This window comes from Hylobates moloch, unplaced genomic scaffold, assembly GCF_009828535.3.
Source record: "Hylobates moloch isolate HMO894 unplaced genomic scaffold, HMol_V3 SCAFFOLD_9, whole genome shotgun sequence".
Classification (NCBI taxonomy): domain Eukaryota; kingdom Metazoa; phylum Chordata; class Mammalia; order Primates; family Hylobatidae; genus Hylobates; species Hylobates moloch.
The window spans coordinates 5,184,935-5,197,636 of NW_026652284.1; positions in this window are offsets into that span (position 1 = coordinate 5,184,935).

Sequence of the window (12,702 nt, forward strand, 5' to 3'; positions counted from 1 at the left end):
TTATTATTCTATGGAAATTATTCAGTTAATCTACTTTAATAACCCTGAGCAGGACCCTTGATAGACTGTGGCCTTCACAGCATCAATTTCAGAAATATGAGCTGTGACTTCCATCGGTGGCAGCAGCACCCAGCATGTGCCCTGATGGGCGCTCATTCGTCAGCTTAATGTGCCGTAAGGAGCAGTGACACTGCCCCCCCTCGGGGCATAAATCTCTCCACTCCCAGGGCAGGCTTTGGGGGTGCAGGAGGAGCCGTGCGCAGCTTCTACCAGCTCCCAGGGCAGGAGGAGACACGTGCCACCCTGTCCATGATCACGGCCTCATCAGGCCCCTCCACCTGATTCGCAGGGAAGCTGGGGCTCTCCTCCGTCAGCACACTCACCCCAGGGACCGCAACTGAGGGGTGGCACAGCTGTGCTCAAGGGCCACTGAGATGGCAGCGTGTGTCTGGGACAGATAGACATTTCCCGGCACATCAGAGATGCTGCTGATGAGTGGACAATTGAAAAAAGAAATAAATGAACCAGCTGACACAGCCTCCTAGTAGGGCCACAGATCCCCATGTGCTGGTCTGCAGGGCCAAATGCCAGGGGCGACTTGTGGGTGCTGGGAGAGCTGCCCCCTCCTGAAAGCCCCTTTCACCATCCCCAGGGGCTCCCAGCCTTGGGTGGCCCTCACTGTAGCACCTACCGCCGTGGCCACCCAGCCGAGGACCAGGTCCTGTGAAGCAGGAGGGGTCAGGGAGAGGTCCTGGGGAGGCATATTCCCCTATAGCCTCAGGGCACCCCCCCTCCAGTCTGGCCCAGCTCTTGCTCATGGCTCCAGCTCCAGATCTTGTTCAGGCCATGCTGCTTTTAGAAATACATTGTTTCCAGCAGTCTGTTTCCAAATCTTCATTGATTTTTGTCTCTGTTTTCCCAGCTTCCTGTCACAAGGGGTTATTGTGGGTGACGGATTGCACTTGCCCTGTACTAACCCGCTTCTTGAAAGCTGTCCACGGCAGAACTGTGGCTGGGTGGGCCACTGAGGGCATTGGGAGGGCCAGGGGGTGCAGGGGGCCTCTCCCTTTGTTCCTCGAGGCAAAGTGAAGGTGCCGTGCGTGGAGCTCCGTGGGTTGAGAAGTGGGTCTGCCTGGCTCAGGTCCCACCACCTCCTCCCCCTTGCTCTGTGACTGGGGGTAAGTCACCCAAACCTCTGGCCTCAGTCACCTCCCCTGCCCAGCTCCAGGGCACTGGAGGACTAACCAGGCTCGAGGTATAGTCTAGGGTGGCTGGGCAGCCCCTGGTGTCAGGACAGCTTCCCTGCGCCACCCTCCCCAGTGTGGCCCTCAACCTTGGGCTCCCAGATATCCTCTGCATTCATTCCAGGCTTCCAGAGGAGGAAATGGGGCATCTGGGAAATGCAGCTTATATTCTGGGTGACTAGTGACTGGCAGACCCCTCTCTCCTGCCCCCGTTCCCCCAGCAACCTGTAGCAGGGACATGTGCCCCTTACCTCCTGCCTGGCAGCCCAAGCACCTGCCATCTGCTACCCTGAGCCCCACACCAGCACCTGCCAGGGTGCCTCGGCCCATCCCAATGGCCCTAGTGTGATGCTAACGAAACACCAACCTCTCAGCTCTCAGCCTTTCTAGAGGTTCCCCTGTGTGCAGTGTGGTTCTCTGTAGGAGGCAGAGGGAGGGGGCAGTTCTCTTCCAAACGCCTCCAGCATCCAACTCATCAAGGGCTGCCTCCCCTCCATCCCATCACACTGCAGTGCTGTGGTAGTCAGGGGTCTCCAGAGAAACAGAACCTGAGGATGAGGTGAGGGAGAGAGGGGTGGGGGGCAGAGAGAGAGACAGGCAGGGCTGGTGGGTCTGAATTCTGCAGCACAGGCCAGCAGGCTGGGACCCACAGGACTGATGCTGCAGTCTCAAGCCTGGAGGCAGAATCCCCGCCTCCTCTGGGACCTCAGCCGTTCAGCTTCAGCCCATCAACTGATTGGGTGAGGCCCACCCACACCATGGAGGCCACCTGCTTCATTCCAAGTCTCTGATTCACACGTTAACCATATAAAGAACACACCTTCACAGCAACATCCAGACATGCTTGACCAAATACCTGAGCATCATGGCCCAGCTAAGGTGACACGTGAGATCAGCCGCCGAAGCGGCCCTCCTGGCCGGGAGTTCCGCCTCCCCCCGGTCTTGCTTTGGGTTAAGCGTGGCCTCCTCTTGGGTCTCTTTAAAAGCCACTACCCCACGGGTCACAGTGAGGGCACCCTGCCCCTTGCCATGGGCACTGCTCAGAGGCCAGGTCTCCACAAGCAGGGAGCTGGCAAGATGTGGAGTTGGGACCTGCGGCAGGGCCACTAAACTCGAGAAAAGGGACCTGGGTCAGATGTGGCTTTCTGTGCCTGGTTCCAACCCAGGGGCCCAGATCCCAGGGGCCACTAGAGGGATGCGTTAAGGGGAAGCTGAGCTCAGGACCCCAGGAAGGAGACCTCACGGCCTCAGGAACTGTGGAAAATTCCCATCTCCACCCCCTCCCCGTTCCCAGCGGGCAGCCGGATCTCAAAATGAACCTGGCGGCCAGGCCGCCAATGGCTATGTGCCTGCAGGAGTGGGGAGGTAACCCCATTCACCGGGCACTTCCCCGTGTCCGCTCGGCAGCCAACACTTGACAGATGACCTCATGAATCCTCCCAGCGCCCCATGATGTGCAGTGCTCTTATACCCATCATACAGATGAGAAAGTCAAGGCTTCAAGAGGAGCAGAACACGCAGAGGTCACCCAGCAGCTGGGCACTGGACCCTGAGGCAGTTGAGGCCACTTGGTGTGATGATGATGCTTTCTGGGGAGGCACCATCATCATGTGAGCTTCCTCCCATGGCCCGTGACGTTGCTGAGCTCACCCGCGGTTACTGATGAGAAAACTAAGGCTTGGAGAGGTTGGTGAGTCACTTGGGTGGGACATCAGTCCGTTTGACAACAGCGCCCAGGGCCTCCCTCCCTGCACCATGCTGGAGATGCCTGTCTCCACAGAACCTGCTGCATACACCAGCTCTGCGGCCAGCAGGGGCAGTGGGGCCAGGTGCCCACTGAGCTGTCACTTGCTGCCACCCAAACTGTGAGCTTATGTCACCAGGCCAAAGAAGAACAGGAGATGTGCCTCTGGGAAGAGCCCAGGGGAGCCCCTCTCCTGAGATCTGATTCCCAGATCCATGTTGACTAGAGAGGTCAGAGCCCTCCCCTGGCCATCAAGGGGATCCTGGGCCACAGGTCCCAGGAAGTGGCAGTTACATTCCTCGGAGCCATCGAGCAGGGCAGAAGGGGGCTTCAAGCTGCCCCCAGCTAGAGCCTGACCACCCGCATCCAGGCCCCCAGTGAGTGTCAAAGAAGGTCCTGGACCGCACGGCACCTGCCTCATGCTCGGGAAGTGACCAAACATGATGGTAGGAGATAAAGCCAGAGACATGGGGTGACAGGTTTGAACAGGCCTGAGCTGGCAGCTGGGGGGCTGTGCTCATCTCCTGGTGAAAGAGGGGGACACACCTGCCCTCCTCATTCAGCACCCCACTCTTCCCAGGTCCCTGGCACCACACACTCCATCACACCCTGCTGACAGGGAAGGGCCTAGGATATGCAGATGACCTGTCTAGGCTTCCAGCTGTGTGGCTAGGAGCCAGTCACTGAGGCTCTCTGGCCTCAGTTTCCCAGCTCATCGAGCAGGGTATTAGCGGGGCTTGCCTAGTCCCAGGCTGGGTGGGAGTCCCAAAGAGAGGGTGCAGCCAGAAGCAGGGTACTGGAACCCCACCAGCTGTTCTGAGTAGAGGAGGCCTGGAGCTTGAAGAAGTGTGCTTTTGCCTACTCAGAAGGTGGCCATGAGTGGAAAGGGGATTTCTAGCCAAGCCAGATGCGGGTGGAATTCACATGCAGGCCTTGCAGTGCCAACAGGAGGCCCACCTGCAGGACAGCCCATCATGACCATGTCATCATAGCCTAAAGAGGTCCAAGGCCAGGCAGACCTTGGCTTACCCCTTCAAACACTGAATTCCTGAGCCTTTCCCTTGACTTGGGCAAAGAAAAGACACTTCCTGCATCTGTATAGATTCCTGGGACTAGAAGCTGGGAAGTCAGGGCTGCCAGGTACAGTTGTCCAGGTTGTGCACCTGCTATAAACAGCACCCCTAGAGTAGTGTGGGTGGGGAAGGGGCTAAGACCAAACTAATCCCAAGGTGGCCTGGCATCATGGAGAGCTCCTGGGCTCCCAGCTCAGCACCTCTTAGCTGTGCCACCCCAGTGCTACTTAACCTTAGGACAGAAGGAAGCTTCTGTCCTTCGCCTGAAAAATGAGCACCCAAGCACCTCCCCTGCACAGCCGCTGAAGAAAGTAGATCCAGTAATATCTGAAAAGTGCCTGGGACCACACCTGGTACAGAGCAGGAGCTTAGAAAACAACAGATCTCATCGCTGTGGTCCCGGAATCTCCAGGCCTCATTTACACATAGAGCTGCCTCAGCCCCTGCCAGAGCCCTGCAGCACGCTGGGCTTCTCTGCCAGCCTCACCCTCCACTGCTAAGCCCCAGAGTCTGGTTGAGCCGCCCCACGCCCAGCGCTGCCCACAGCACAGCCGCCAGTGCCAGCATCACCCCCTTTCCTCGTGACCCAGAATCAGCGTTGCTTAATCCAGAAACCATCTCTCCCAACTCTCCAAGAACCCAGACTAGGGACGGACTTCAGGACAAAGGCGACTCTCGCCTCTCACCCCCGAGCTGGTTTGCGGAGAAAGACCTTGAGAAAACAGTGCTGGGCAGGGGGCAGAAGACACATCAGCGGAGCTTCGGTGAACGGCAGAGCTCCTGATCAGCACCATGGAGAGCGTCATCGCCTGCAGCCCGGCAGCCTCAGCGCGCCCAGGAGAGTGGGTGTTTGTGTCGCCTGATGCTGCTCCTTGGGGGTCATTGGGAAATAAATCCCAAGGCCTCTCAGCCAGATGGGGATTGCAGGGCAGAAGGGGCCTGAGGAGGCACTGGGGAGGAAACAGAATGCTGTGGTCTGCATGCCTGGGTCCCCCCAAGATTTCTATGCTGAGACCTCATCTCCAGGGTGATGGTAGAAGGGGGAGCCTTCAGATGTGAACAGGTCACAAGGGCTCTGCCCTTGCAAATGGGATGAGTGCCCTCATAAAAGAGGCCCCAGGCCAGGCGCGGTGGCTCAGGCCTATAATCCCAGCACCTGGGGAGGCCGAGGCGGACAGCTCGCTTGAGCTCAGGAGTTCGAGACCAGCCTGGGCAACATGGTGAAACCCCGTTTTGTAAATTTTGTATCTCTGAAAAATACAAAAATTAGCCAGGCATGGTGGTACATGCCTGTGGTCCCAGCTAATCAGGTGGCTGAGGCAGGAGGATTGCTTGAGCCCAGGAGGCAGAGGATGCAGTGACTTATGATTGCACCATTGCACTCCAGCCTGGGCAACAGAGCAAGACTCTGTCTCTAAAGAAAAATAACAATTAAAAAATAAAGAGGCCCCAGAGAGTGCCTTGCCTGTTCCGCCACATGAGAACATGGCGAGAAGCCACCAGCTGTGAGCCCTCCACTGACACCGAGTCTGCTGGCACCTTGGTTTTTGACTTCCCAGCTTCCAAACTGTGAGCAATAAATGTATGTTGTTTATACATTACCCAGTCTGCTATTCTGTCACAGCAGCCCAACAGACTAAGACATTGAATAACACAACAGCCACAGAAGATGGAAGGATTTGTTCCGGCAACTGTCCTTTGACAAATATCAACTGAGCATCTACCATGATCCAGGCCCTGGGTGCTCAGCCAGCAGCACTTTTGAGATTGCTGACAGTTGCAGAGCTATGTGGAGTTCTGATTCACCAACCTTGTCCAAAGGCTCAGTCTCTGCTTTAATTACTCAATGTGCTTGGGAAGGAATTGGCGTGTCTGGGAAACAGCCAAGCTCAATGACGGGGGCCCCGGACTTGCCCATCAAGCCTGCCTGGTGCTGCTTCCAGCCACACACTGCATGTCAGTGGCTTGGAGGGGCTTTTGTCATTGTCACTTGTGTGAGAGAGCCGTAGCTGAGGGTGGTCTGTGCACCACCTCTGCAGCCCCAGAGATGAAGCCCACTAGCACGGTGGCCTGCAGGCCATGAGACGCACTGGAAGGTTCCTCCCGGGCATGGCTATCCAGGCCCCTGGCTCTCCTGCTCTAGCTGTAAGTTAAAAGGAAACAAAGATCACAGCAGACCCTGTCAGTCCCCTGTCCAAACCCCCGCAGCACCCACTGTTTTGGTCCAGGCCAGCATCCCACCGGGGAAGCCTCCCCTCACCATCCAGGGTTCTCCAGCCTGCATGAAGGCCAGCAGCATCCAGGGAGCAGGAGGGCAGAGGACACCGCCAGGAGCAGCCAGTTACGGAGCAAGCTGGAGGATAAGACCCACCCTCCCCGTCCTCAGGGGCCCACTGCCCAGAGCTCCCAGGGATGAGACAGAGCCACTGCCCAGAGCAGAAGCAGCCTGAAGACGTGCCCTCCACGCACTCCCTTCCCTCCACCCCTGGTCCCTACTTATGCTCCCGACCCATCTTCCAAATAACCTGCTTCTGGGAAACCCAACCTGAAACAGCTGGTTTCTTAACAGGGCAATCTTGCTTACAGGAAACTTCTAGAAGAGGCTGAGCTGCAGACACACAGGAATGGATCCAAGAACTAGGGGGAATGAAACCCACCGAGGAAAATGTGATGTCAACACACACACACACTCACACACATAAATGCACACTCACGCATTCTCACACACACTGACACACACTCTGACACACGGACACACGAACACATACACACACATACACATTGACACACTATCACACGCTCACACACTGACACACACATTCACACACACACACACACACACACACAGGCACTCACATGGCAAGGGCTGACTGACCCTGAGGACAATCACACATGCTCACTTTCTTCACTATTTAAAAAAAAAATCATTCTTTAAAAATAATCTCATTTCTTCCTTTTAAAAACAAAGTTGATCTAAAATAACTGATCCTCAGACTAACTGGTGTGACGCTCACTGACAGATGACCAGCTAACTGAATTAATCAGCCAGGGTAGAGGCAAGCCTAAATATTTGTTTAAATTGTTGACCTGAACTAATCCCTCCTTGGCGTGTCTGAGTAAAGCAGCAACACGCTCAGAGGGGAGGGTGTACAGTGGCGTCCTCAGCGGGTCATGCTGCCGTCGCCAACAGCAGATAACGAGGCCGGGGTAGGGGTGCAGCGCTGTCGACTCCGTGGCTCTCTGGGATCATCCACTGGTAAAAAGTAAAAGATAGCTGAACCCTCGTGGGTCCGTTCATACAAGTCCCTATTTAAGGAACAAGTGATTATGCTACCTTTACATGGTCAGGGTACTGCGGACGTTAAACACGTCACTGGGCAGGCGGGGCCTCTAATACTGACAATGCTAGAGGTGATGTTTTTGGGAAGCAGGCAGGGTAAAAATTTGCCGAGTTCCTTTTTCTGTGTCTGTGGATGGCCTCGCCTCAGGGTATGAGCACCCAGGAGAGAGGTGAGCTCTGTCCCCAGCCCTGCCACAGAAGCCCGGGCTGCACAAGTCCCACCCCTTCCCGTGCATTTACTTCCGGGCCTCCCTCTTCCCAAGGCCCCCAGGTCTCTGGGTCACCGGAGGCAGGTAGCCTAGTGCCTGGAGCCAGTCATGGGCTCTGGAATCCAGCTGTGGGTATCTGGCCCTGTGTTGACCTGCACCGATGTCACACGCCCCTCCAGAAGCCAAAAAAAAGCACCAGCATTCCACTTCAGAGTCAGAGCCATGTACCGACTGGGGGATGACGAAAAGATCAAAACAAACGCTTAGTTTAGCAAGGAACAAACATGTAAGAATCCATATTTCTAAAATTACATGTGAGCACAACGTGGCCAGCAGGAGATGATGCTCCATGGCTGGCTTGAATAAGTCTCCCTGAAGGACTCCCTTGTCACAGGACCAGAGCTGGCCCGGCCTGGAGTGAGGCCCTGCAGGGTTGGACTCTACCTGGCCTCAGCACCTCAGGATGACGGCAGCAGCTTCCCGGGGCTCAGCAACCCCAGGCCACCCCCACGGTCACTGGCATTCCAAAGAGGCACTCAGCTAATTATGTTTTTATCTCCATAAAAAAAAAATCTGATGACCTCAGAACAGAAACATTCTAATTGTGAAAACACTTTGTATCCCACATCTAATTAGGAGAACTGCAGGAGTGCCCCCCCCCCCCCACCAAGGTTACTGGAAGATTCCGGGATAGAACTGAGAGTAATTTTGAATGACCATTGCTCCTGGCCCCCTTCCACCCTACAGGCAACTTCTGTGGGCTTCCTTGCTAGGGAGACAGTGAACATTTCTGCTCGGCTTAGAGGGTCAGGCTGGAAGCCTCTGCGGGGGCCCCCGATTTCAGTTCTCCTGGCCAATGTCAAATGGCTCGAGCTGTTCGCTAGTTGAAGTTGCTGAAAGTCCAGTTTTGCTGTGGGAAGAGCATCCTAGAGAAAAGACCAAGTGTAAGCCTCAGGCCCTTCTGCTCCAGATGGCCTGAAGGTGGGAGCCTGGGGACAGAGCCCCTGCCACTCCCAAAGGGCAGCGGAACCTTCAGGAAGGCATCAGTCTGGCCAGGGAGAGGCACATTCATTCATCCATGCATGCATGTATTCATTCAACTTCACACCTAGTAAGTGCTGATATGGTTTGGTTCTGTGTCCCCGCCTAACTCTCGTGTCAAATTGTAATCCCCAGTGTTGGAGGAGGGACCTGGTGGGAGGTGATGGCATCATGGGGCAGATTTTCCCCCTTGCTGTTGTTGTGATAATGAGTTCTCAGGAGATCCGGCTGTTTCAAAGTGTGTAGCACCTCTCCCTTCACCCTCTTCCTCCTGCTGCAGCCGTGTAAGACATGCCAGCGGCTTCCCCCTCATCTTCCACCATGATTGTAAGTTTCCTGAGGCCTTCCAGCCGTGCTTTCTGTACAGCCTGTGGAACCGTGAGGCAATTAAACCTTTTCTTTATAAATTACCAGTCTCAGGTAGTTCTTTACAGCAATGCGAGAACAAATGAATACAAGTACCTACTTAATAAATGGGTTGACCCATTTATTGCCGCTAGAGATTAAAATATTAAATCACAGAGCAAAGCCTGGTGTATTGTAAATCCTTAATAAATGTGAACTCTTATTATTTGTTTAGACCCTAGTATTGTTGAGATTCAGTGGTGACAAAGATCATGTCCTCTTGAATCTGATATTCTAACGAGGAAGACAGATAAGTGAGCAGGTAAGCAAATCAATGTGAATTGAGTTTAGAGCAATAGAAGGCAGCGTGAGCCACCTGAGGCTGGGGCAGCAGTAGCTCTTGCTGTGTCATTAACTACCCCAAACCCCAGCGGCTCACAACATTGAGCCATTCATTTAGCTCATGGCTCTGTGGGTTGGCATCTGGGCTGGGCTCAGCAGGGCAGTTCTTTTGGCCCAAGACAGGATGTGGCAATGGTGGCTGGACACCTCAAGCATCTGCAATCTGCAGGGGCTGATACGGGCTGAGGGGATGGCTGGGTCACCTGGGACTCCAACCACGTGGTCTCTCATCCCCTGGTAGGTTCTTGTGGGCTTATCCCCATGGTGGCCTTGGGGTCCTGGGAGCTCAAGAGCAGAACAGCAGGCAGAGTGGGCCCAGCCCAGGCAGCGCACCATGCCACCCCCACCACAACCTAGTCATCAAAGACAGCTAGCCCCAGGGGTAACACAGAACACCACGCCCACATTCAGGACTTATCCCAGGAAATGTCTCCCTTAGACAGGTGCCCGGCAGCCCTCTCTAGAAGGCACTACCACAGAAGGAAGAGCCGGCCACACGGGCGATTCCAGGCAGAGTGCAGAGAAGGCCCTCTCTCTGGCTAGGAGTGGCCTGCATGGGCTGGTGGGGGAGGCTGGTGGCAGCCAAGGCTGACAGGAGGGTATTTGTGGACTGTCAGGCAGCAGAGGACTCCAGGCAGGGGGGCAGCTAAATTGGCAACATTCAGTTCTTCCAGGAATATGCTTGGAGAGCCTCTGGCAGGCAACAAAGACAAACTCCAGTGGGGCAGGCGGACAGACATGAAGTAGCTGAGAGGTGCTGTGGAGAACAGGAGTCCCAGGGAAGGTGATTTGGGTAGTGGGATGCAGGGGAGGCCTCTCAGATGGAAGGGCATTCCAAGCTCCTTCCCCACTGAGGTCGGGGAGTGAGCCATGTGGCTACCTGGGGGAAGAGCATTCCAGGCAGAGGGAAAGGCACGTGCAAATGCCCTGAGGTGCAGCCTGCTGGACACATTTGATGAGCAAGGAAACACGTGGCCAGAGCCACAGACCAGGGGAGGAGTCAGCAGAGGGAAGGTGGGAGCAGTGGCTGGGGCTTGAGGCCATCCTACGGACTCCAGCTGAATGATGTGGGAGCCACTGGAGGTCCTGCCCAGACTGGTGTGTTCACAGGGTGCTGTGTCTGCCATGGGGTGGGGGAATGGCAGGAGACAATCAGGAGCCATGGCAAAACCTCCAAAGACAGTAGCAGGTGCAGACCACCAGAAGGCTGATCACCAAGGTTCATTTTTGCTGAGCATGGTGTGCAAATCTCCAGCAGGATCAAGGATGGCCCAGATAAGCCCACATGGCCAGCTCTCCAGCCTGTCCAGCAACCAGGAGCATCTTCCTGAAACTGTACTTGCTTAGGCTGCACAAGGGCCCAGCTCTGAGCAGAGATGTCTCCTCTCAAAATCTCACCCTTTTGCAGGCCCTAAGCCTTGAGAGTCTGGGGAAGGCTACAGATCATCCCCCCAACCTCCATGAAAGTTTCTCTGCACACAGAATTCTGCACATGATTTCATGGGTTTCGGAGACTCTTGACTGAGAGGGGAAAGGATGGGACATGCCCCTGTATTTGTCCATTTTCACGCTACTGATAAAGACATACCCAAGACTGGGCAATTTACGAAAGGAAGAGATTTAATGGATTTACAGTTCCACGTGGCTGGGGAGGCCTCACAAGTATGATGGAAGGCAAGGAGAAGCAAGTCACATCTTACATGGATGGCAGCAGGCAAAGAGAGAGAGCTTGTGCAGTGAAACTCCCATTTTTAAACCATGAGCTCTCGTGAGACTCATTCTCCATCATGAGAACAGTGCAGGAAAGACCCACCCCCATAATTCAATCACCTCCCACCAGGTTCCTCCCATGACATGCGGGAATTCTGGGAGTTACAATTCAAGAAGAGATTTGGGTGGGGACACAGCCAGACCATATCACCCCCTTCCCCCACAGAGGAGATCACAGGGGAGTCTGGTGCTTCCTCAGGGCCTGCGTGCACAGGGCCCCACATCACTCAGCTCCTGACATGGCCAGCAGCATCCAGCCACTGTGCAGGCGATGGCTGTGTGACGAGGCTGGGATCTCCCAGCCTGTAAGTGTCCACGGACTCTCTTTGTCCTGCCTGCATCTCACTCCATGACGGCAGTGGCCCCTGAGGGGCAGGGATAGTAAAGGAACCAATGACAGACATGGCATCTGCTCTTCTTCTGGGGGTGGAGGCAGAGAGGTGAGTCCACAAGACCTCAGCCACCCTGTAGCACACGCCTCCCCTTCCAAGCTCACTTCAGACCTCGGTGGGTGTGGTCTGCCCAGCATTCCCCCATCCCCCCAACCCCATTCTTCCCTAACAGCCCCCAGGGAGCAGCCTCCCCCACGCTCTCTAACCACTCCAACCAACCCTCTTGCTCCAGGGCTGGAAAGCCAGAGCCACAGGTTCAGGGCTGGACATATAACTAAGCCAGAGGCACAGAGAGTGAAGCCTGGGCCCTTCACTCCAGAAAAACATAACTAGGAGTTTGAAGCTGGCACTGTCCTTGCACTGAGGGGAGAGCCTGTCTGACAGCAGAGCTGACACCGAAAAGGCAGAGCAAAAGCATGGAGGGGCATGGGCTCCTGGCAACAGAATCTGAGCACCTGGATCCAGCCATGCCTGAAGACGGAGTTTCCCCAGAAGGTATGAGAAACCATCATAGCTGCCTTCTGGCTTATGCTGGTTTGAGCTGGGTGTCTGTCCCTTGCAAACAAAAGGTCTCTAATATCATTGGTCCAATGAAAGTCCAGCAAATCCAGTGTGAAAACAGAGGGCCAGTTCATGTGAGCTCCCAGCAAGCAGAATTAAGGGGGAAATTTTAAATGATGGATCATTTAGGGGACCACTGTGGGGGGTCAGCAATGTGAACAGAAGCCTGACAGATACCCTCGAAGATCCCGAATTTCATAGCACGCCGCACAAGGCTGACCCCTCCCCTGTCCTGAACTCCCCACAGACACGGGCCAGGACTCACTGCCCAGGGAGCTGCCCACGCAGCACCCTGACCCCGGCGCTTGCTCTTGTTCCAGAGGCAGAGGAAGAGCACTGAGAGAGGACGCCGCCCACCCAGAGCCCAGAGGATTGGGGCACCTCCATGCAGGACCCAGCCACATGGAGCCTCCTGCAGGCTGATGGCTCAACAGAGGGAGGACAGGGTCCCCCCAGGAAGGGAGGCTGGCTTGGCTGGAGAAGAGAATGCTAATTAAAGATACCCCATTCTCAGCTCCCTGCAGAGACAGGACCCTAGGGGCAGAGGGAAAAGGCCTGCTGGGACAAGGCTGGGTCACTTC